We start from the raw sequence: 20,264 nt of genomic DNA, 5'->3' as shown, positions 1-20,264 counted from the left end.
GCAAGATTCAGTATGATGAAGTACCAATTTGGGGATAGCTCACAAACGCTAAGCTGCCGCCTTCTTAGCTCAGTGGTAGAGCACTGGTCTCGTAAACCAGGGGTCGTGAGTTCGAACCTCACAGAAGGCATTCATTTTTTAAACCTTCCTGCAAGGAGCGGAGCTATCTCGAGCAGCATCTAACACATGGCAGTACACTGAATGAAAGGGATGTTCTACAACCTATGACAAGTATTCTACTGGCCTCAGAGGTTTTCTGAATGCATAGGTTGAACATTGGTTTGTATGCATTTTGTAGTATAATGTCATGCTTGGCGATGTCATTCGTTTACGAGCCTCGCTACAGTGTGCATGCACGTTATCCATGTGAAGAGGCGTAAGCAAATGCTACCATTCTGCGAGATTCCTGCAGAAGGTATACGAATTGCGTTGATATACAGAGCACAAGGGAGCCAAAGTCAAGGCCTCCGTGGCGCAATCGGCTAGCGCGTTCGGCTGTTAACCGAAAGGTTGGTGGTTCGAGCCCACCCGGGGGCGAAATCGTTTTAACCGGCACCGAGGTGAGGACATACGTCAACTTTGTTAGAGATACACAGCTAGTGTGACAATTTGGCTGCGTTTGAGTGATGCCACAGAGCCTTATACACATTCAGCCAAGTGACACTGTAGGTAAAAACATGGCCCTACACAGACGTTCTACTGTTTTCCTTTTTATTCGTCATGTGTGACACTGCAGTAGAGGGACGCCCACTACAAAAGACGCATTCTTTACATTCAATTTCAGCATATACGTCGCGAGTGCCATATGACAGGGCCTGTCTCTCGATGTCGATTTGTATTTGGTGTCTCTTAAGTGTCGGTCTGCAGTAGGCCGCTGTTGGCCGAGCGACGTGCAGTCGCCTTACATGAAGCCCCATGGGCAACGCCAGTGCCACTGTGGACAACAGCATACTGTAGCCAGAGAGAGGAGCCGAAAGGCGCATTTCGCAGTCGAGCCACGCTGTCCCACAAGCTGTGCACTAGGTCAGGATTGTGCAGACCGCAAACTTTTAAACTTTTGGTGGGCCGACGCTCGTCGTCGATCGCAAGGTCGAAACATTCAAGAGATTTGGAAAACGGCAATGTGGACACCCCCAGCAGCAGCTGTGTGCCAAATCCGATATCTGGTCGAGGGCTGCAAGATTCAGTATGATGAAGTACCAATTTGGGGATAGCTCACAAACGCTAAGCTGCCGCCTTCTTAGCTCAGTGGTAGAGCACTGGTCTCGTAAACCAGGGGTCGTGAGTTCGAACCTCACAGAAGGCATTCATTTTTTAAACCTTCCTGCAAGGAGCGGAGCTATCTCGAGCAGCATCTAACACATGGCAGTACACTGAATGAAAGGGATGTTCTACAACCTATGACAAGTATTCTACTGGCCTCAGAGGTTTTCTGAATGCATAGGTTGAACATTGGTTTGTATGCATTTTGTAGTATAATGTCATGCTTGGCGATGTCATTCGTTTACGAGCCTCGCTACAGTGTGCATGCACGTTATCCATGTGAAGAGGCGTAAGCAAATGCTACCATTCTGCGAGATTCCTGCAGAAGGTATACGAATTGCGTTGATATACAGAGCACAAGGGAGCCAAAGTCAAGGCCTCCGTGGCGCAATCGGCTAGCGCGTTCGGCTGTTAACCGAAAGGTTGGTGGTTCGAGCCCACCCGGGGGCGAAATCGTTTTAACCGGCACCGAGGTGAGGACATACGTCAACTTTGTTAGAGATACACAGCTAGTGTGACAATTTGGCTGCGTTTGAGTGATGCCACAGAGCCTTATACACATTCAGCCAAGTGACACTGTAGGTAAAAACATGGCCCTACACAGACGTTCTACTGTTTTCCTTTTTATTCGTCATGTGTGACACTGCAGTAGAGGGACGCCCACTACAAAAGACGCATTCTTTACATTCAATTTCAGCATATACGTCGCGAGTGCCATATGACAGGGCCTGTCTCTCGATGTCGATTTGTATTTGGTGTCTCTTAAGTGTCGGTCTGCAGTAGGCCGCTGTTGGCCGAGCGACGTGCAGTCGCCTTACATGAAGCCCCATGGGCAACGCCAGTGCCACTGTGGACAACAGCATACTGTAGCCAGAGAGAGGAGCCGAAAGGCGCATTTCGCAGTCGAGCCACGCTGTCCCACAAGCTGTGCACTAGGTCAGGATTGTGCAGACCGCAAACTTTTAAACTTTTGGTGGGCCGACGCTCGTCGTCGATCGCAAGGGCGAAACATTCAAGAGATTTGGAAAACGGCAATGTGGACACCCCCAGCAGCAGCTGTGTGCCAAATCCGATATCTGGTCGAGGGCTGCAAGATTCAGTATGATGAAGTACCAATTTGGGGATAGCTCACAAACGCTAAGCTGCCGCCTTCTTAGCTCAGTGGTAGAGCACTGGTCTCGTAAACCAGGGGTCGTGAGTTCGAACCTCACAGAAGGCATTCATTTTTTAAACCTTCCTGCAAGGAGCGGAGCTATCTCGAGCAGCATCTAACACATGGCAGTACACTGAATGAAAGGGATGTTCTACAACCTATGACAAGTATTCTACTGGCCTCAGAGGTTTTCTGAATGCATAGGTTGAACATTGGTTTGTATGCATTTTGTAGTATAATGTCATGCTTGGCGATGTCATTCGTTTACGAGCCTCGCTACAGTGTGCATGCACGTTATCCATGTGAAGAGGCGTAAGCAAATGCTACCATTCTGCGAGATTCCTGCAGAAGGTATACGAATTGCGTTGATATACAGAGCACAAGGGAGCCAAAGTCAAGGCCTCCGTGGCGCAATCGGCTAGCGCGTTCGGCTGTTAACCGAAAGGTTGGTGGTTCGAGCCCACCCGGGGGCGAAATCGTTTTAACCGGCACCGAGGTGAGGACATACGTCAACTTTGTTAGAGATACACAGCTAGTGTGACAATTTGGCTGCGTTTGAGTGATGCCACAGAGCCTTATACACATTCAGCCAAGTGACACTGTAGGTAAAAACATGGCCCTACACAGACGTTCTACTGTTTTCCTTTTTATTCGTCATGTGTGACACTGCAGTAGAGGGACGCCCACTACAAAAGACGCATTCTTTACATTCAATTTCAGCATATACGTCGCGAGTGCCATATGACAGGGCCTGTCTCTCGATGTCGATTTGTATTTGGTGTCTCTTAAGTGTCGGTCTGCAGTAGGCCGCTGTTGGCCGAGCGACGTGCAGTCGCCTTACATGAAGCCCCATGGGCAACGCCAGTGCCACTGTGGACAACAGCATACTGTAGCCAGAGAGAGGAGCCGAAAGGCGCATTTCGCAGTCGAGCCACGCTGTCCCACAAGCTGTGCACTAGGTCAGGATTGTGCAGACCGCAAACTTTTAAACTTTTGGTGGGCCGACGCTCGTCGTCGATCGCAAGGGCGAAACATTCAAGAGATTTGGAAAACGGCAATGTGGACACCCCCAGCAGCAGCTGTGTGCCAAATCCGATATCTGGTCGAGGGCTGCAAGATTCAGTATGATGAAGTACCAATTTGGGGATAGCTCACAAACGCTAAGCTGCCGCCTTCTTAGCTCAGTGGTAGAGCACTGGTCTCGTAAACCAGGGGTCGTGAGTTCGAACCTCACAGAAGGCATTCATTTTTTAAACCTTCCTGCAAGGAGCGGAGCTATCTCGAGCAGCATCTAACACATGGCAGTACACTGAATGAAAGGGATGTTCTACAACCTATGACAAGTATTCTACTGGCCTCAGAGGTTTTCTGAATGCATAGGTTGAACATTGGTTTGTATGCATTTTGTAGTATAATGTCATGCTTGGCGATGTCATTCGTTTACGAGCCTCGCTACAGTGTGCATGCACGTTATCCATGTGAAGAGGCGTAAGCAAATGCTACCATTCTGCGAGATTCCTGCAGAAGGTATACGAATTGCGTTGATATACAGAGCACAAGGGAGCCAAAGTCAAGGCCTCCGTGGCGCAATCGGCTAGCGCGTTCGGCTGTTAACCGAAAGGTTGGTGGTTCGAGCCCACCCGGGGGCGAAATCGTTTTAACCGGCACCGAGGTGAGGACATACGTCAACTTTGTTAGAGATACACAGCTAGTGTGACAATTTGGCTGCGTTTGAGTGATGCCACAGAGCCTTATACACATTCAGCCAAGTGACACTGTAGGTAAAAACATGGCCCTACACAGACGTTCTACTGTTTTCCTTTTTATTCGTCATGTGTGACACTGCAGTAGAGGGACGCCCACTACAAAAGACGCATTCTTTACATTCAATTTCAGCATATACGTCGCGAGTGCCATATGACAGGGCCTGTCTCTCGATGTCGATTTGTATTTGGTGTCTCTTAAGTGTCGGTCTGCAGTAGGCCGCTGTTGGCCGAGCGACGTGCAGTCGCCTTACATGAAGCCCCATGGGCAACGCCAGTGCCACTGTGGACAACAGCATACTGTAGCCAGAGAGAGGAGCCGAAAGGCGCATTTCGCAGTCGAGCCACGCTGTCCCACAAGCTGTGCACTAGGTCAGGATTGTGCAGACCGCAAACTTTTAAACTTTTGGTGGGCCGACGCTCGTCGTCGATCGCAAGGGCGAAACATTCAAGAGATTTGGAAAACGGCAATGTGGACACCCCCAGCAGCAGCTGTGTGCCAAATCCGATATCTGGTCGAGGGCTGCAAGATTCAGTATGATGAAGTACCAATTTGGGGATAGCTCACAAACGCTAAGCTGCCGCCTTCTTAGCTCAGTGGTAGAGCACTGGTCTCGTAAACCAGGGGTCGTGAGTTCGAACCTCACAGAAGGCATTCATTTTTTAAACCTTCCTGCAAGGAGCGGAGCTATCTCGAGCAGCATCTAACACATGGCAGTACACTGAATGAAAGGGATGTTCTACAACCTATGACAAGTATTCTACTGGCCTCAGAGGTTTTCTGAATGCATAGGTTGAACATTGGTTTGTATGCATTTTGTAGTATAATGTCATGCTTGGCGATGTCATTCGTTTACGAGCCTCGCTACAGTGTGCATGCACGTTATCCATGTGAAGAGGCGTAAGCAAATGCTACCATTCTGCGAGATTCCTGCAGAAGGTATACGAATTGCGTTGATATACAGAGCACAAGGGAGCCAAAGTCAAGGCCTCCGTGGCGCAATCGGCTAGCGCGTTCGGCTGTTAACCGAAAGGTTGGTGGTTCGAGCCCACCCGGGGGCGAAATCGTTTTAACCGGCACCGAGGTGAGGACATACGTCAACTTTGTTAGAGATACACAGCTAGTGTGACAATTTGGCTGCGTTTGAGTGATGCCACAGAGCCTTATACACATTCAGCCAAGTGACACTGTAGGTAAAAACATGGCCCTACACAGACGTTCTACTGTTTTCCTTTTTATTCGTCATGTGTGACACTGCAGTAGAGGGACGCCCACTACAAAAGACGCATTCTTTACATTCAATTTCAGCATATACGTCGCGAGTGCCATATGACAGGGCCTGTCTCTCGATGTCGATTTGTATTTGGTGTCTCTTAAGTGTCGGTCTGCAGTAGGCCGCTGTTGGCCGAGCGACGTGCAGTCGCCTTACATGAAGCCCCATGGGCAACGCCAGTGCCACTGTGGACAACAGCATACTGTAGCCAGAGAGAGGAGCCGAAAGGCGCATTTCGCAGTCGAGCCACGCTGTCCCACAAGCTGTGCACTAGGTCAGGATTGTGCAGACCGCAAACTTTTAAACTTTTGGTGGGCCGACGCTCGTCGTCGATCGCAAGGGCGAAACATTCAAGAGATTTGGAAAACGGCAATGTGGACACCCCCAGCAGCAGCTGTGTGCCAAATCCGATATCTGGTCGAGGGCTGCAAGATTCAGTATGATGAAGTACCAATTTGGGGATAGCTCACAAACGCTAAGCTGCCGCCTTCTTAGCTCAGTGGTAGAGCACTGGTCTCGTAAACCAGGGGTCGTGAGTTCGAACCTCACAGAAGGCATTCATTTTTTAAACCTTCCTGCAAGGAGCGGAGCTATCTCGAGCAGCATCTAACACATGGCAGTACACTGAATGAAAGGGATGTTCTACAACCTATGACAAGTATTCTACTGGCCTCAGAGGTTTTCTGAATGCATAGGTTGAACATTGGTTTGTATGCATTTTGTAGTATAATGTCATGCTTGGCGATGTCATTCGTTTACGAGCCTCGCTACAGTGTGCATGCACGTTATCCATGTGAAGAGGCGTAAGCAAATGCTACCATTCTGCGAGATTCCTGCAGAAGGTATACGAATTGCGTTGATATACAGAGCACAAGGGAGCCAAAGTCAAGGCCTCCGTGGCGCAATCGGCTAGCGCGTTCGGCTGTTAACCGAAAGGTTGGTGGTTCGAGCCCACCCGGGGGCGAAATCGTTTTAACCGGCACCGAGGTGAGGACATACGTCAACTTTGTTAGAGATACACAGCTAGTGTGACAATTTGGCTGCGTTTGAGTGATGCCACAGAGCCTTATACACATTCAGCCAAGTGACACTGTAGGTAAAAACATGGCCCTACACAGACGTTCTACTGTTTTCCTTTTTATTCGTCATGTGTGACACTGCAGTAGAGGGACGCCCACTACAAAAGACGCATTCTTTACATTCAATTTCAGCATATACGTCGCGAGTGCCATATGACAGGGCCTGTCTCTCGATGTCGATTTGTATTTGGTGTCTCTTAAGTGTCGGTCTGCAGTAGGCCGCTGTTGGCCGAGCGACGTGCAGTCGCCTGACATGAAGCCCCATGGGCAACGCCAGTGCCACTGTGGACAACAGCATACTGTAGCCAGAGAGAGGAGCCGAAAGGCGCATTTCGCAGTCGAGCCACGCTGTCCCACAAGCTGTGCACTAGGTCAGGATTGTGCAGACCGCAAACTTTTAAACTTTTGGTGGGCCGACGCTCGTCGTCGATCGCAAGGGCGAAACATTCAAGAGATTTGGAAAACGGCAATGTGGACACCCCCAGCAGCAGCTGTGTGCCAAATCCGATATCTGGTCGAGGGCTGCAAGATTCAGTATGATGAAGTACCAATTTGGGGATAGCTCACAAACGCTAAGCTGCCGCCTTCTTAGCTCAGTGGTAGAGCACTGGTCTCGTAAACCAGGGGTCGTGAGTTCGAACCTCACAGAAGGCATTCATTTTTTAAACCTTCCTGCAAGGAGCGGAGCTATCTCGAGCAGCATCTAACACATGGCAGTACACTGAATGAAAGGGATGTTCTACAACCTATGACAAGTATTCTACTGGCCTCAGAGGTTTTCTGAATGCATAGGTTGAACATTGGTTTGTATGCATTTTGTAGTATAATGTCATGCTTGGCGATGTCATTCGTTTACGAGCCTCGCTACAGTGTGCATGCACGTTATCCATGTGAAGAGGCGTAAGCAAATGCTACCATTCTGCGAGATTCCTGCAGAAGGTATACGAATTGCGTTGATATACAGAGCACAAGGGAGCCAAAGTCAAGGCCTCCGTGGCGCAATCGGCTAGCGCGTTCGGCTGTTAACCGAAAGGTTGGTGGTTCGAGCCCACCCGGGGGCGAAATCGTTTTAACCGGCACCGAGGTGAGGACATACGTCAACTTTGTTAGAGATACACAGCTAGTGTGACAATTTGGCTGCGTTTGAGTGATGCCACAGAGCCTTATACACATTCAGCCAAGTGACACTGTAGGTAAAAACATGGCCCTACACAGACGTTCTACTGTTTTCCTTTTTAGTCGTCATGTGTGACACTGCAGTAGAGGGACGCCCACTACAAAAGACGCATTCTTTACATTCAATTTCAGCATATACGTCGCGAGTGCCATATGACAGGGCCTGTCTCTCGATGTCGATTTGTATTTGGTGTCTCTTAAGTGTCGGTCTGCAGTAGGCCGCTGTTGGCCGAGCGACGTGCAGTCGCCTTACATGAAGCCCCATGGGCAACGCCAGTGCCACTGTGGACAACAGCATACTGTAGCCAGAGAGAGGAGCCGAAAGGCGCATTTCGCAGTCGAGCCACGCTGTCCCACAAGCTGTGCACTAGGTCAGGATTGTGCAGACCGCAAACTTTTGGTGGGCCGACGCTCGTCGTCGATCGCAAGGGCGAAACATTCAAGAGATTTGGAAAACGGCAATGTGGACACCCCCAGCAGCAGCTGTGTGCCAAATCCGATATCTGGTCGAGGGCTGCAAGATTCAGTATGATGAAGTACCAATTTGGGGATAGCTCACAAACGCTAAGCTGCCGCCTTCTTAGCTCAGTGGTAGAGCACTGGTCTCGTAAACCAGGGGTCGTGAGTTCGAACCTCACAGAAGGCATTCATTTTTTAAACCTTCCTGCAAGGAGCGGAGCTATCTCGAGCAGCATCTAACACATGGCAGTACACTGAATGAAAGGGATGTTCTACAACCTATGACAAGTATTCTACTGGCCTCAGAGGTTTTCTGAATGCATAGGTTGAACATTGGTTTGTATGCATTTTGTAGTATAATGTCATGCTTGGCGATGTCATTCGTTTACGAGCCTCGCTACAGTGTGCATGCACGTTATCCATGTGAAGAGGCGTAAGCAAATGCTACCATTCTGCGAGATTCCTGCAGAAGGTATACGAATTGCGTTGATATACAGAGCACAAGGGAGCCAAAGTCAAGGCCTCCGTGGCGCAATCGGCTAGCGCGTTCGGCTGTTAACCGAAAGGTTGGTGGTTCGAGCCCACCCGGGGGCGAAATCGTTTTAACCGGCACCGAGGTGAGGACATACGTCAACTTTGTTAGAGATACACAGCTAGTGTGACAATTTGGCTGCGTTTGAGTGATGCCACAGAGCCTTATACACATTCAGCCAAGTGACACTGTAGGTAAAAACATGGCCCTACACAGACGTTCTACTGTTTTCCTTTTTATTCGTCATGTGTGACACTGCAGTAGAGGGACGCCCACTACAAAAGACGCATTCTTTACATTCAATTTCAGCATATACGTCGCGAGTGCCATATGACAGGGCCTGTCTCTCGATGTCGATTTGTATTTGGTGTCTCTTAAGTGTCGGTCTGCAGTAGGCCGCTGTTGGCCGAGCGACGTGCAGTCGCCTTACATGAAGCCCCATGGGCAACGCCAGTGCCACTGTGGACAACAGCATACTGTAGCCAGAGAGAGGAGCCGAAAGGCGCATTTCGCAGTCGAGCCACGCTGTCCCACAAGCTGTGCACTAGGTCAGGATTGTGCAGACCGCAAACTTTTAAACTTTTGGTGGGCCGACGCTCGTCGTCGATCGCAAGGGCGAAACATTCAAGAGATTTGGAAAACGGCAATGTGGACACCCCCAGCAGCAGCTGTGTGCCAAATCCGATATCTGGTCGAGGGCTGCAAGATTCAGTATGATGAAGTACCAATTTGGGGATAGCTCACAAACGCTAAGCTGCCGCCTTCTTAGCTCAGTGGTAGAGCACTGGTCTCGTAAACCAGGGGTCGTGAGTTCGAACCTCACAGAAGGCATTCATTTTTTAAACCTTCCTGCAAGGAGCGGAGCTATCTCGAGCAGCATCTAACACATGGCAGTACACTGAATGAAAGGGATGTTCTACAACCTATGACAAGTATTCTACTGGCCTCAGAGGTTTTCTGAATGCATAGGTTGAACATTGGTTTGTATGCATTTTGTAGTATAATGTCATGCTTGGCGATGTCATTCGTTTACGAGCCTCGCTACAGTGTGCATGCACGTTATCCATGTGAAGAGGCGTAAGCAAATGCTACCATTCTGCGAGATTCCTGCAGAAGGTATACGAATTGCGTTGATATACAGAGCACAAGGGAGCCAAAGTCAAGGCCTCCGTGGCGCAATCGGCTAGCGCGTTCGGCTGTTAACCGAAAGGTTGGTGGTTCGAGCCCACCCGGGGGCGAAATCGTTTTAACCGGCACCGAGGTGAGGACATACGTCAACTTTGTTAGAGATACACAGCTAGTGTGACAATTTGGCTGCGTTTGAGTGATGCCACAGAGCCTTATACACATTCAGCCAAGTGACACTGTAGGTAAAAACATGGCCCTACACAGACGTTCTACTGTTTTCCTTTTTAGTCGTCATGTGTGACACTGCAGTAGAGGGACGCCCACTACAAAAGACGCATTCTTTACATTCAATTTCAGCATATACGTCGCGAGTGCCATATGACAGGGCCTGTCTCTCGATGTCGATTTGTATTTGGTGTCTCTTAAGTGTCGGTCTGCAGTAGGCCGCTGTTGGCCGAGCGACGTGCAGTCGCCTTACATGAAGCCCCATGGGCAACGCCAGTGCCACTGTGGACAACAGCATACTGTAGCCAGAGAGAGGAGCCGAAAGGCGCATTTCGCAGTCGAGCCACGCTGTCCCACAAGCTGTGCACTAGGTCAGGATTGTGCAGACCGCAAACTTTTGGTGGGCCGACGCTCGTCGTCGATCGCAAGGGCGAAACATTCAAGAGATTTGGAAAACGGCAATGTGGACACCCCCAGCAGCAGCTGTGTGCCAAATCCGATATCTGGTCGAGGGCTGCAAGATTCAGTATGATGAAGTACCAATTTGGGGATAGCTCACAAACGCTAAGCTGCCGCCTTCTTAGCTCAGTGGTAGAGCACTGGTCTCGTAAACCAGGGGTCGTGAGTTCGAACCTCACAGAAGGCATTCATTTTTTAAACCTTCCTGCAAGGAGCGGAGCTATCTCGAGCAGCATCTAACACATGGCAGTACACTGAATGAAAGGGATGTTCTACAACCTATGACAAGTATTCTACTGGCCTCAGAGGTTTTCTGAATGCATAGGTTGAACATTGGTTTGTATGCATTTTGTAGTATAATGTCATGCTTGGCGATGTCATTCGTTTACGAGCCTCGCTACAGTGTGCATGCACGTTATCCATGTGAAGAGGCGTAAGCAAATGCTACCATTCTGCGAGATTCCTGCAGAAGGTATACGAATTGCGTTGATATACAGAGCACAAGGGAGCCAAAGTCAAGGCCTCCGTGGCGCAATCGGCTAGCGCGTTCGGCTGTTAACCGAAAGGTTGGTGGTTCGAGCCCACCCGGGGGCGAAATCGTTTTAACCGGCACCGAGGTGAGGACATACGTCAACTTTGTTAGAGATACACAGCTAGTGTGACAATTTGGCTGCGTTTGAGTGATGCCACAGAGCCTTATACACATTCAGCCAAGTGACACTGTAGGTAAAAACATGGCCCTACACAGACGTTCTACTGTTTTCCTTTTTATTCGTCATGTGTGACACTGCAGTAGAGGGACGCCCACTACAAAAGACGCATTCTTTACATTCAATTTCAGCATATACGTCGCGAGTGCCATATGACAGGGCCTGTCTCTCGATGTCGATTTGTATTTGGTGTCTCTTAAGTGTCGGTCTGCAGTAGGCCGCTGTTGGCCGAGCGACGTGCAGTCGCCTTACATGAAGCCCCATGGGCAACGCCAGTGCCACTGTGGACAACAGCATACTGTAGCCAGAGAGAGGAGCCGAAAGGCGCATTTCGCAGTCGAGCCACGCTGTCCCACAAGCTGTGCACTAGGTCAGGATTGTGCAGACCGCAAACTTTTAAACTTTTGGTGGGCCGACGCTCGTCGTCGATCGCAAGGGCGAAACATTCAAGAGATTTGGAAAACGGCAATGTGGACACCCCCAGCAGCAGCTGTGTGCCAAATCCGATATCTGGTCGAGGGCTGCAAGATTCAGTATGATGAAGTACCAATTTGGGGATAGCTCACAAACGCTAAGCTGCCGCCTTCTTAGCTCAGTGGTAGAGCACTGGTCTCGTAAACCAGGGGTCGTGAGTTCGAACCTCACAGAAGGCATTCATTTTTTAAACCTTCCTGCAAGGAGCGGAGCTATCTCGAGCAGCATCTAACACATGGCAGTACACTGAATGAAAGGGATGTTCTACAACCTATGACAAGTATTCTACTGGCCTCAGAGGTTTTCTGAATGCATAGGTTGAACATTGGTTTGTATGCATTTTGTAGTATAATGTCATGCTTGGCGATGTCATTCGTTTACGAGCCTCGCTACAGTGTGCATGCACGTTATCCATGTGAAGAGGCGTAAGCAAATGCTACCATTCTGCGAGATTCCTGCAGAAGGTATACGAATTGCGTTGATATACAGAGCACAAGGGAGCCAAAGTCAAGGCCTCCGTGGCGCAATCGGCTAGCGCGTTCGGCTGTTAACCGAAAGGTTGGTGGTTCGAGCCCACCCGGGGGCGAAATCGTTTTAACCGGCACCGAGGTGAGGACATACGTCAACTTTGTTAGAGATACACAGCTAGTGTGACAATTTGGCTGCGTTTGAGTGATGCCACAGAGCCTTATACACATTCAGCCAAGTGACACTGTAGGTAAAAACATGGCCCTACACAGACGTTCTACTGTTTTCCTTTTTAGTCGTCATGTGTGACACTGCAGTAGAGGGACGCCCACTACAAAAGACGCATTCTTTACATTCAATTTCAGCATATACGTCGCGAGTGCCATATGACAGGGCCTGTCTCTCGATGTCGATTTGTATTTGGTGTCTCTTAAGTGTCGGTCTGCAGTAGGCCGCTGTTGGCCGAGCGACGTGCAGTCGCCTTACATGAAGCCCCATGGGCAACGCCAGTGCCACTGTGGACAACAGCATACTGTAGCCAGAGAGAGGAGCCGAAAGGCGCATTTCGCAGTCGAGCCACGCTGTCCCACAAGCTGTGCACTAGGTCAGGATTGTGCAGACCGCAAACTTTTGGTGGGCCGACGCTCGTCGTCGATCGCAAGGGCGAAACATTCAAGAGATTTGGAAAACGGCAATGTGGACACCCCCAGCAGCAGCTGTGTGCCAAATCCGATATCTGGTCGAGGGCTGCAAGATTCAGTATGATGAAGTACCAATTTGGGGATAGCTCACAAACGCTAAGCTGCCGCCTTCTTAGCTCAGTGGTAGAGCACTGGTCTCGTAAACCAGGGGTCGTGAGTTCGAACCTCACAGAAGGCATTCATTTTTTAAACCTTCCTGCAAGGAGCGGAGCTATCTCGAGCAGCATCTAACACATGGCAGTACACTGAATGAAAGGGATGTTCTACAACCTATGACAAGTATTCTACTGGCCTCAGAGGTTTTCTGAATGCATAGGTTGAACATTGGTTTGTATGCATTTTGTAGTATAATGTCATGCTTGGCGATGTCATTCGTTTACGAGCCTCGCTACAGTGTGCATGCACGTTATCCATGTGAAGAGGCGTAAGCAAATGCTACCATTCTGCGAGATTCCTGCAGAAGGTATACGAATTGCGTTGATATACAGAGCACAAGGGAGCCAAAGTCAAGGCCTCCGTGGCGCAATCGGCTAGCGCGTTCGGCTGTTAACCGAAAGGTTGGTGGTTCGAGCCCACCCGGGGGCGAAATCGTTTTAACCGGCACCGAGGTGAGGACATACGTCAACTTTGTTAGAGATACACAGCTAGTGTGACAATTTGGCTGCGTTTGAGTGATGCCACAGAGCCTTATACACATTCAGCCAAGTGACACTGTAGGTAAAAACATGGCCCTACACAGACGTTCTACTGTTTTCCTTTTTATTCGTCATGTGTGACACTGCAGTAGAGGGACGCCCACTACAAAAGACGCATTCTTTACATTCAATTTCAGCATATACGTCGCGAGTGCCATATGACAGGGCCTGTCTCTCGATGTCGATTTGTATTTGGTGTCTCTTAAGTGTCGGTCTGCAGTAGGCCGCTGTTGGCCGAGCGACGTGCAGTCGCCTTACATGAAGCCCCATGGGCAACGCCAGTGCCACTGTGGACAACAGCATACTGTAGCCAGAGAGAGGAGCCGAAAGGCGCATTTCGCAGTCGAGCCACGCTGTCCCACAAGCTGTGCACTAGGTCAGGATTGTGCAGACCGCAAACTTTTGGTGGGCCGACGCTCGTCGTCGATCGCAAGGGCGAAACATTCAAGAGATTTGGAAAACGGCAATGTGGACACCCCCAGCAGCAGCTGTGTGCCAAATCCGATATCTGGTCGAGGGCTGCAAGATTCAGTATGATGAAGTACCAATTTGGGGATAGCTCACAAACGCTAAGCTGCCGCCTTCTTAGCTCAGTGGTAGAGCACTGGTCTCGTAAACCAGGGGTCGTGAGTTCGAACCTCACAGAAGGCATTCATTTTTTAAACCTTCCTGCAAGGAGCGGAGCTATCTCGAGCAGCATCTAACACATGGCAGTACACTGAATGAAAGGGATGTTCTACAACCTATGACAAGTATTCTACTGGCCTCAGAGGTTTTCTGAATGCATAGGTTGAACATTGGTTTGTATGCATTTTGTAGTATAATGTCATGCTTGGCGATGTCATTCGTTTACGAGCCTCGCTACAGTGTGCATGCACGTTATCCATGTGAAGAGGCGTAAGCAAATGCTACCATTCTGCGAGATTCCTGCAGAAGGTATACGAATTGCGTTGATATACAGAGCACAAGGGAGCCAAAGTCAAGGCCTCCGTGGCGCAATCGGCTAGCGCGTTCGGCTGTTAACCGAAAGGTTGGTGGTTCGAGCCCACCCGGGGGCGAAATCGTTTTAACCGGCACCGAGGTGAGGACATACGTCAACTTTGTTAGAGATACACAGCTAGTGTGACAATTTGGCTGCGTTTGAGTGATGCCACAGAGCCTTATACACATTCAGCCAAGTGACACTGTAGGTAAAAACATGGCCCTACACAGACGTTCTACTGTTTTCCTTTTTATTCGTCATGTGTGACACTGCAGTAGAGGGACGCCCACTACAAAAGACGCATTCTTTACATTCAATTTCAGCATATACGTCGCGAGTGCCATATGACAGGGCCTGTCTCTCGATGTCGATTTGTATTTGGTGTCTCTTAAGTGTCGGTCTGCAGTAGGCCGCTGTTGGCCGAGCGACGTGCAGTCGCCTTACATGAAGCCCCATGGGCAACGCCAGTGCCACTGTGGACAACAGCATACTGTAGCCAGAGAGAGGAGCCGAAAGGCGCATTTCGCAGTCGAGCCACGCTGTCCCACAAGCTGTGCACTAGGTCAGGATTGTGCAGACCGCAAACTTTTAAACTTTTGGTGGGCCGACGCTCGTCGTCGATCGCAAGGGCGAAACATTCAAGAGATTTGGAAAACGGCAATGTGGACACCCCCAGCAGCAGCTGTGTGCCAAATCCGATATCTGGTCGAGGGCTGCAAGATTCAGTATGATGAAGTACCAATTTGGGGATAGCTCACAAACGCTAAGCTGCCGCCTTCTTAGCTCAGTGGTAGAGCACTGGTCTCGTAAACCAGGGGTCGTGAGTTCGAACCTCACAGAAGGCATTCATTTTTTAAACCTTCCTGCAAGGAGCGGAGCTATCTCGAGCAGCATCTAACACATGGCAGTACACTGAATGAAAGGGATGTTCTACAACCTATGACAAGTATTCTACTGGCCTCAGAGGTTTTCTGAATGCATAGGTTGAACATTGGTTTGTATGCATTTTGTAGTATAATGTCATGCTTGGCGATGTCATTCGTTTACGAGCCTCGCTACAGTGTGCATGCACGTTATCCATGTGAAGAGGCGTAAGCAAATGCTACCATTCTGCGAGATTCCTGCAGAAGGTATACGAATTGCGTTGATATACAGAGCACAAGGGAGCCAAAGTCAAGGCCTCCGTGGCGCAATCGGCTAGCGCGTTCGGCTGTTAACCGAAAGGTTGGTGGTTCGAGCCCACCCGGGGGCGAAATCGTTTTAACCGGCACCGAGGTGAGGACATACGTCAACTTTGTTAGAGATACACAGCTAGTGTGACAATTTGGCTGCGTTTGAGTGATGCCACAGAGCCTTATACACATTCAGCCAAGTGACACTGTAGGTAAAAACATGGCCCTACACAGACGTTCTACTGTTTTCCTTTTTAGTCGTCATGTGTGACACTGCAGTAGAGGGACGCCCACTACAAAAGACGCATTCTTTACATTCAATTTCAGCATATACGTCGCGAGTGCCATATGACAGGGCCTGTCTCTCGATGTCGATTTGTATTTGGTGTCTCTTAAGTGTCGGTCTGCAGTAGGCCGCTGTTGGCCGAGCGACGTGCAGTCGCCTTACATGAAGCCCCATGGGCAACGCCAGTGCCACTGTGGACAACAGCATACTGTAGCCAGAGAGAGGAGCCGAAAGGCGCATTTCGCAGTCGAGCCACGCTGTCCCACAAGCTGTGCACTAGGTCAGGATTGTGCAGACCGCAAACTTTTGGTGGGCCGACGCTCGTCGTCGATCGCAAGGGCGAAACATTCAAGAGATTTGGAAAACGGCAATGTGGACACCCCCAGCAGCAGCTGTGTGCCAAATCCGATATCTGGTCGAGGGCTGCAAGATTCAGTATGATGAAGTACCAATTTGGGGATAGCTCACAAACGCTAAGCTGCCGCCTTCTTAGCTCAGTGGTAGAGCACTGGTCTCGTAAACCAGGGGTCGTGAGTTCGAACCTCACAGAAGGCATTCATTTTTTAAACCTTCCTGCAAGGAGCGGAGCTATCTCGAGCAGCATCTAACACATGGCAGTACACTGAATGAAAGGGATGTTCTACAACCTATGACAAGTATTCTACTGGCCTCAGAGGTTTTCTGAATGCATAGGTTGAACATTGGTTTGTATGCATTTTGTAGTATAATGTCATGCTTGGCGATGTCATTCGTTTACGAGCCTCGCTACAGTGTGCATGCACGTTATCCATGTGAAGAGGCGTAAGCAAATGCTACCATTCTGCGAGATTCCTGCAGAAGGTATACGAATTGCGTTGATATACAGAGCACAAGGGAGCCAAAGTCAAGGCCTCCGTGGCGCAATCGGCTAGCGCGTTCGGCTGTTAACCGAAAGGTTGGTGGTTCGAGCCCACCCGGGGGCGAAATCGTTTTAACCGGCACCGAGGTGAGGACATACGTCAACTTTGTTAGAGATACACAGCTAGTGTGACAATTTGGCTGCGTTTGAGTGATGCCACAGAGCCTTATACACATTCAGCCAAGTGACACTGTAGGTAAAAACATGGCCCTACACAGACGTTCTACTGTTTTCCTTTTTAGTCGTCATGTGTGACACTGCAGTAGAGGGACGCCCACTACAAAAGACTCATTCTTTACATTCAATTTCAGCATATACGTCGCGAGTGCCATATGACAGGGCCTGTCTCTCGATGTCGATTTGTATTTGGTGTCTCTTAAGTGTCGGTCTGCAGTAGGCCGCTGTTGGCCGAGCGACGTGCAGTCGCCTTACATGAAGCCCCATGGGCAACGCCAGTGCCACTGTGGACAACAGCATACTGTAGCCAGAGAGAGGAGCCGAAAGGCGCATTTCGCAGTCGAGCCACGCTGTCCCACAAGCTGTGCACTAGGTCAGGATTGTGCAGACCGCAAACTTTTGGTGGGCCGACGCTCGTCGTCGATCGCAAGGGCGAAACATTCAAGAGATTTGGAAAACGGCAATGTGGACACCCCCAGCAGCAGCTGTGTGCCAAATCCGATATCTGGTCGAGGGCTGCAAGATTCAGTATGATGAAGTACCAATTTGGGGATAGCTCACAAACGCTAAGCTGCCGCCTTCTTAGCTCAGTGGTAGAGCACTGGTCTCGTAAACCAGGGGTCGTGAGTTCGAACCTCACAGAAGGCATTCATTTTTTAAACCTTCCTGCAAGGAGCGGAGCTATCTCGAGCAGCATCTAACACATGGCAGTACACTGAATGAAAGGGATGTTCTACAACCTATGACAAGTATTCTACTGGCCTCAGAGGTTTTCTGAATGCATAGGTTGAACATTGGTTTGTATGCATTTTGTAGTATAATGTCATGCTTGGCGATGTCATTCGTTTACGAGCCTCGCTACAGTGTGCATGCACGTTATCCATGTGAAGAGGCGTAAGCAAATGCTACCATTCTGCGAGATTCCTGCAGAAGGTATACGAATTGCGTTGATATACAGAGCACAAGGGAGCCAAAGTCAAGGCCTCCGTGGCGCAATCGGCTAGCGCGTTCGGCTGTTAACCGAAAGGTTGGTGGTTCGAGCCCACCCGGGGGCGAAATCGTTTTAACCGGCACCGAGGTGAGGACATACGTCAACTTTGTTAGAGATACACAGCTAGTGTGACAATTTGGCTGCGTTTGAGTGATGCCACAGAGCCTTATACACATTCAGCCAAGTGACACTGTAGGTAAAAACATGGCCCTACACAGACGTTCTACTGTTTTCCTTTTTATTCGTCATGTGTGACACTGCAGTAGAGGGACGCCCACTACAAAAGACGCATTCTTTACATTCAATTTCAGCATATACGTCGCGAGTGCCATATGACAGGGCCTGTCTCTCGATGTCGATTTGTATTTGGTGTCTCTTAAGTGTCGGTCTGCAGTAGGCCGCTGTTGGCCGAGCGACGTGCAGTCGCCTTACATGAAGCCCCATGGGCAACGCCAGTGCCACTGTGGACAACAGCATACTGTAGCCAGAGAGAGGAGCCGAAAGGCGCATTTCGCAGTCGAGCCACGCTGTCCCACAAGCTGTGCACTAGGTCAGGATTGTGCAGACCGCAAACTTTTAAACTTTTGGTGGGCCGACGCTCGTCGTCGATCGCAAGGGCGAAACATTCAAGAGATTTGGAAAACGGCAATGTGGACACCCCCAGCAGCAGCTGTGTGCCAAATCCGATATCTGGTCGAGGGCTGCAAGATTCAGTATGATGAAGTACCAATTTGGGGATAGCTCACAAACGCTAAGCTGCCGCCTTCTTAGCTCAGTGGTAGAGCACTGGTCTCGTAAACCAGGGGTCGTGAGTTCGAACCTCACAGAAGGCATTCATTTTTTAAACCTTCCTGCAAGGAGCGGAGCTATCTCGAGCAGCATCTAACACATGGCAGTACACTGAATGAAAGGGATGTTCTACAACCTATGACAAGTATTCTACTGGCCTCAGAGGTTTTCTGAATGCATAGGTTGAACATTGGTTTGTATGCATTTTGTAGTATAATGTCATGCTTGGCGATGTCATTCGTTTACGAGCCTCGCTACAGTGTGCATGCACGTTATCCATGTGAAGAGGCGTAAGCAAATGCTACCATTCTGCGAGATTCCTGCAGAAGGTATACGAATTGCGTTGATATACAGAGCACAAGGGAGCCAAAGTCAAGGCCTCCGTGGCGCAATCGGCTAGCGCGTTCGGCTGTTAACCGAAAGGTTGGTGGTTCGAGCCCACCCGGGGGCGAAATCGTTTTAACCGGCACCGAGGTGAGGACATACGTCAACTTTGTTAGAGATACACAGCTAGTGTGACAATTTGGCTGCGTTTGAGTGATGCCACAGAGCCTTATACACATTCAGCCAAGTGACACTGTAGGTAAAAACATGGCCCTACACAGACGTTCTACTGTTTTCCTTTTTATTCGTCATGTGTGACACTGCAGTAGAGGGACGCCCACTACAAAAGACGCATTCTTTACATTCAATTTCAGCATATACGTCGCGAGTGCCATATGACAGGGCCTGTCTCTCGATGTCGATTTGTATTTGGTGTCTCTTAAGTGTCGGTCTGCAGTAGGCCGCTGTTGGCCGAGCGACGTGCAGTCGCCTTACATGAAGCCCCATGGGCAACGCCAGTGCCACTGTGGACAACAGCATACTGTAGCCAGAGAGAGGAGCCGAAAGGCGCATTTCGCAGTCGAGCCACGCTGTCCCACAAGCTGTGCACTAGGTCAGGATTGTGCAGACCGCAAACTTTTAAACTTTTGGTGGGCCGACGCTCGTCGTCGATCGCAAGGGCGAAACATTCAAGAGATTTGGAAAACGGCAATGTGGACACCCCCAGCAGCAGCTGTGTGCCAAATCCGATATCTGGTCGAGGGCTGCAAGATTCAGTATGATGAAGTACCAATTTGGGGATAGCTCACAAACGCTAAGCTGCCGCCTTCTTAGCTCAGTGGTAGAGCACTGGTCTCGTAAACCAGGGGTCGTGAGTTCGAACCTCACAGAAGGCATTCATTTTTTAAACCTTCCTGCAAGGAGCGGAGCTATCTCGAGCAGCATCTAACACATGGCAGTACACTGAATGAAAGGGATGTTCTACAACCTATGACAAGTATTCTACTGGCCTCAGAGGTTTTCTGAATGCATAGGTTGAACATTGGTTTGTATGCATTTTGTAGTATAATGTCATGCTTGGCGATG

The 20,264-nt window shown here is 49.7% G+C and overlaps 35 non-coding genes across 35 annotated transcripts; all 35 read left to right on the top strand.

The window, feature by feature from the left end:
- The first annotated feature begins 58 nt into the window (after positions 1-58).
- Positions 59-130, top strand: Trnat-cgu (transfer RNA threonine (anticodon CGU)). Its single transcript has one exon. It is a non-coding gene; the product is annotated as a tRNA-Thr (tRNA).
- A 333-nt stretch (positions 131-463) lies between these two features.
- On the top strand, positions 464-537 carry Trnan-guu (transfer RNA asparagine (anticodon GUU)). The gene has a single exon. It is a non-coding gene; the product is annotated as a tRNA-Asn (tRNA).
- Positions 538-1,234: 697 nt separating this feature from the next.
- Positions 1,235-1,306, top strand: Trnat-cgu (transfer RNA threonine (anticodon CGU)). Its single transcript has one exon. It is a non-coding gene; the product is annotated as a tRNA-Thr (tRNA).
- A 333-nt stretch (positions 1,307-1,639) lies between these two features.
- Positions 1,640-1,713, top strand: Trnan-guu (transfer RNA asparagine (anticodon GUU)). Its single transcript has one exon. It is a non-coding gene; the product is annotated as a tRNA-Asn (tRNA).
- A 697-nt stretch (positions 1,714-2,410) lies between these two features.
- Positions 2,411-2,482, top strand: Trnat-cgu (transfer RNA threonine (anticodon CGU)). The gene has a single exon. It is a non-coding gene; the product is annotated as a tRNA-Thr (tRNA).
- A 333-nt stretch (positions 2,483-2,815) lies between these two features.
- Positions 2,816-2,889, top strand: Trnan-guu (transfer RNA asparagine (anticodon GUU)). The gene has a single exon. It is a non-coding gene; the product is annotated as a tRNA-Asn (tRNA).
- Positions 2,890-3,586: 697 nt separating this feature from the next.
- On the top strand, positions 3,587-3,658 carry Trnat-cgu (transfer RNA threonine (anticodon CGU)). The gene has a single exon. It is a non-coding gene; the product is annotated as a tRNA-Thr (tRNA).
- Positions 3,659-3,991: 333 nt separating this feature from the next.
- On the top strand, positions 3,992-4,065 carry Trnan-guu (transfer RNA asparagine (anticodon GUU)). Its single transcript has one exon. It is a non-coding gene; the product is annotated as a tRNA-Asn (tRNA).
- A 697-nt stretch (positions 4,066-4,762) lies between these two features.
- On the top strand, positions 4,763-4,834 carry Trnat-cgu (transfer RNA threonine (anticodon CGU)). The gene has a single exon. It is a non-coding gene; the product is annotated as a tRNA-Thr (tRNA).
- Positions 4,835-5,167: 333 nt separating this feature from the next.
- Trnan-guu (transfer RNA asparagine (anticodon GUU)) lies at positions 5,168-5,241 on the top strand. Its single transcript has one exon. It is a non-coding gene; the product is annotated as a tRNA-Asn (tRNA).
- A 697-nt stretch (positions 5,242-5,938) lies between these two features.
- On the top strand, positions 5,939-6,010 carry Trnat-cgu (transfer RNA threonine (anticodon CGU)). The gene has a single exon. It is a non-coding gene; the product is annotated as a tRNA-Thr (tRNA).
- A 333-nt stretch (positions 6,011-6,343) lies between these two features.
- Positions 6,344-6,417, top strand: Trnan-guu (transfer RNA asparagine (anticodon GUU)). Its single transcript has one exon. It is a non-coding gene; the product is annotated as a tRNA-Asn (tRNA).
- A 697-nt stretch (positions 6,418-7,114) lies between these two features.
- Positions 7,115-7,186, top strand: Trnat-cgu (transfer RNA threonine (anticodon CGU)). Its single transcript has one exon. It is a non-coding gene; the product is annotated as a tRNA-Thr (tRNA).
- Positions 7,187-7,519: 333 nt separating this feature from the next.
- On the top strand, positions 7,520-7,593 carry Trnan-guu (transfer RNA asparagine (anticodon GUU)). The gene has a single exon. It is a non-coding gene; the product is annotated as a tRNA-Asn (tRNA).
- Positions 7,594-8,282: 689 nt separating this feature from the next.
- Trnat-cgu (transfer RNA threonine (anticodon CGU)) lies at positions 8,283-8,354 on the top strand. The gene has a single exon. It is a non-coding gene; the product is annotated as a tRNA-Thr (tRNA).
- Positions 8,355-8,687: 333 nt separating this feature from the next.
- Positions 8,688-8,761, top strand: Trnan-guu (transfer RNA asparagine (anticodon GUU)). Its single transcript has one exon. It is a non-coding gene; the product is annotated as a tRNA-Asn (tRNA).
- A 697-nt stretch (positions 8,762-9,458) lies between these two features.
- Positions 9,459-9,530, top strand: Trnat-cgu (transfer RNA threonine (anticodon CGU)). The gene has a single exon. It is a non-coding gene; the product is annotated as a tRNA-Thr (tRNA).
- A 333-nt stretch (positions 9,531-9,863) lies between these two features.
- On the top strand, positions 9,864-9,937 carry Trnan-guu (transfer RNA asparagine (anticodon GUU)). Its single transcript has one exon. It is a non-coding gene; the product is annotated as a tRNA-Asn (tRNA).
- A 689-nt stretch (positions 9,938-10,626) lies between these two features.
- Trnat-cgu (transfer RNA threonine (anticodon CGU)) lies at positions 10,627-10,698 on the top strand. The gene has a single exon. It is a non-coding gene; the product is annotated as a tRNA-Thr (tRNA).
- Positions 10,699-11,031: 333 nt separating this feature from the next.
- Positions 11,032-11,105, top strand: Trnan-guu (transfer RNA asparagine (anticodon GUU)). The gene has a single exon. It is a non-coding gene; the product is annotated as a tRNA-Asn (tRNA).
- Positions 11,106-11,802: 697 nt separating this feature from the next.
- Trnat-cgu (transfer RNA threonine (anticodon CGU)) lies at positions 11,803-11,874 on the top strand. Its single transcript has one exon. It is a non-coding gene; the product is annotated as a tRNA-Thr (tRNA).
- Positions 11,875-12,207: 333 nt separating this feature from the next.
- Positions 12,208-12,281, top strand: Trnan-guu (transfer RNA asparagine (anticodon GUU)). The gene has a single exon. It is a non-coding gene; the product is annotated as a tRNA-Asn (tRNA).
- A 689-nt stretch (positions 12,282-12,970) lies between these two features.
- On the top strand, positions 12,971-13,042 carry Trnat-cgu (transfer RNA threonine (anticodon CGU)). The gene has a single exon. It is a non-coding gene; the product is annotated as a tRNA-Thr (tRNA).
- A 333-nt stretch (positions 13,043-13,375) lies between these two features.
- Positions 13,376-13,449, top strand: Trnan-guu (transfer RNA asparagine (anticodon GUU)). Its single transcript has one exon. It is a non-coding gene; the product is annotated as a tRNA-Asn (tRNA).
- Positions 13,450-14,138: 689 nt separating this feature from the next.
- Positions 14,139-14,210, top strand: Trnat-cgu (transfer RNA threonine (anticodon CGU)). The gene has a single exon. It is a non-coding gene; the product is annotated as a tRNA-Thr (tRNA).
- A 333-nt stretch (positions 14,211-14,543) lies between these two features.
- On the top strand, positions 14,544-14,617 carry Trnan-guu (transfer RNA asparagine (anticodon GUU)). Its single transcript has one exon. It is a non-coding gene; the product is annotated as a tRNA-Asn (tRNA).
- Positions 14,618-15,314: 697 nt separating this feature from the next.
- Trnat-cgu (transfer RNA threonine (anticodon CGU)) lies at positions 15,315-15,386 on the top strand. The gene has a single exon. It is a non-coding gene; the product is annotated as a tRNA-Thr (tRNA).
- Positions 15,387-15,719: 333 nt separating this feature from the next.
- On the top strand, positions 15,720-15,793 carry Trnan-guu (transfer RNA asparagine (anticodon GUU)). Its single transcript has one exon. It is a non-coding gene; the product is annotated as a tRNA-Asn (tRNA).
- A 689-nt stretch (positions 15,794-16,482) lies between these two features.
- Positions 16,483-16,554, top strand: Trnat-cgu (transfer RNA threonine (anticodon CGU)). Its single transcript has one exon. It is a non-coding gene; the product is annotated as a tRNA-Thr (tRNA).
- Positions 16,555-16,887: 333 nt separating this feature from the next.
- On the top strand, positions 16,888-16,961 carry Trnan-guu (transfer RNA asparagine (anticodon GUU)). Its single transcript has one exon. It is a non-coding gene; the product is annotated as a tRNA-Asn (tRNA).
- A 689-nt stretch (positions 16,962-17,650) lies between these two features.
- On the top strand, positions 17,651-17,722 carry Trnat-cgu (transfer RNA threonine (anticodon CGU)). Its single transcript has one exon. It is a non-coding gene; the product is annotated as a tRNA-Thr (tRNA).
- A 333-nt stretch (positions 17,723-18,055) lies between these two features.
- On the top strand, positions 18,056-18,129 carry Trnan-guu (transfer RNA asparagine (anticodon GUU)). Its single transcript has one exon. It is a non-coding gene; the product is annotated as a tRNA-Asn (tRNA).
- A 697-nt stretch (positions 18,130-18,826) lies between these two features.
- On the top strand, positions 18,827-18,898 carry Trnat-cgu (transfer RNA threonine (anticodon CGU)). Its single transcript has one exon. It is a non-coding gene; the product is annotated as a tRNA-Thr (tRNA).
- Positions 18,899-19,231: 333 nt separating this feature from the next.
- Positions 19,232-19,305, top strand: Trnan-guu (transfer RNA asparagine (anticodon GUU)). Its single transcript has one exon. It is a non-coding gene; the product is annotated as a tRNA-Asn (tRNA).
- A 697-nt stretch (positions 19,306-20,002) lies between these two features.
- Positions 20,003-20,074, top strand: Trnat-cgu (transfer RNA threonine (anticodon CGU)). The gene has a single exon. It is a non-coding gene; the product is annotated as a tRNA-Thr (tRNA).
- The last annotated feature ends 190 nt before the right edge of the window (positions 20,075-20,264 follow it).

The sequence above is a fragment of the Schistocerca serialis genome, chromosome 6, assembly GCF_023864345.2.
Source record: "Schistocerca serialis cubense isolate TAMUIC-IGC-003099 chromosome 6, iqSchSeri2.2, whole genome shotgun sequence".
In the NCBI taxonomy this organism is placed as follows: Eukaryota; Metazoa; Arthropoda; class Insecta; order Orthoptera; family Acrididae; genus Schistocerca; species Schistocerca serialis.
Note: the sequence above shows the minus strand (reverse complement) of the source record. Positions and strands in the feature narration are given on the sequence as shown.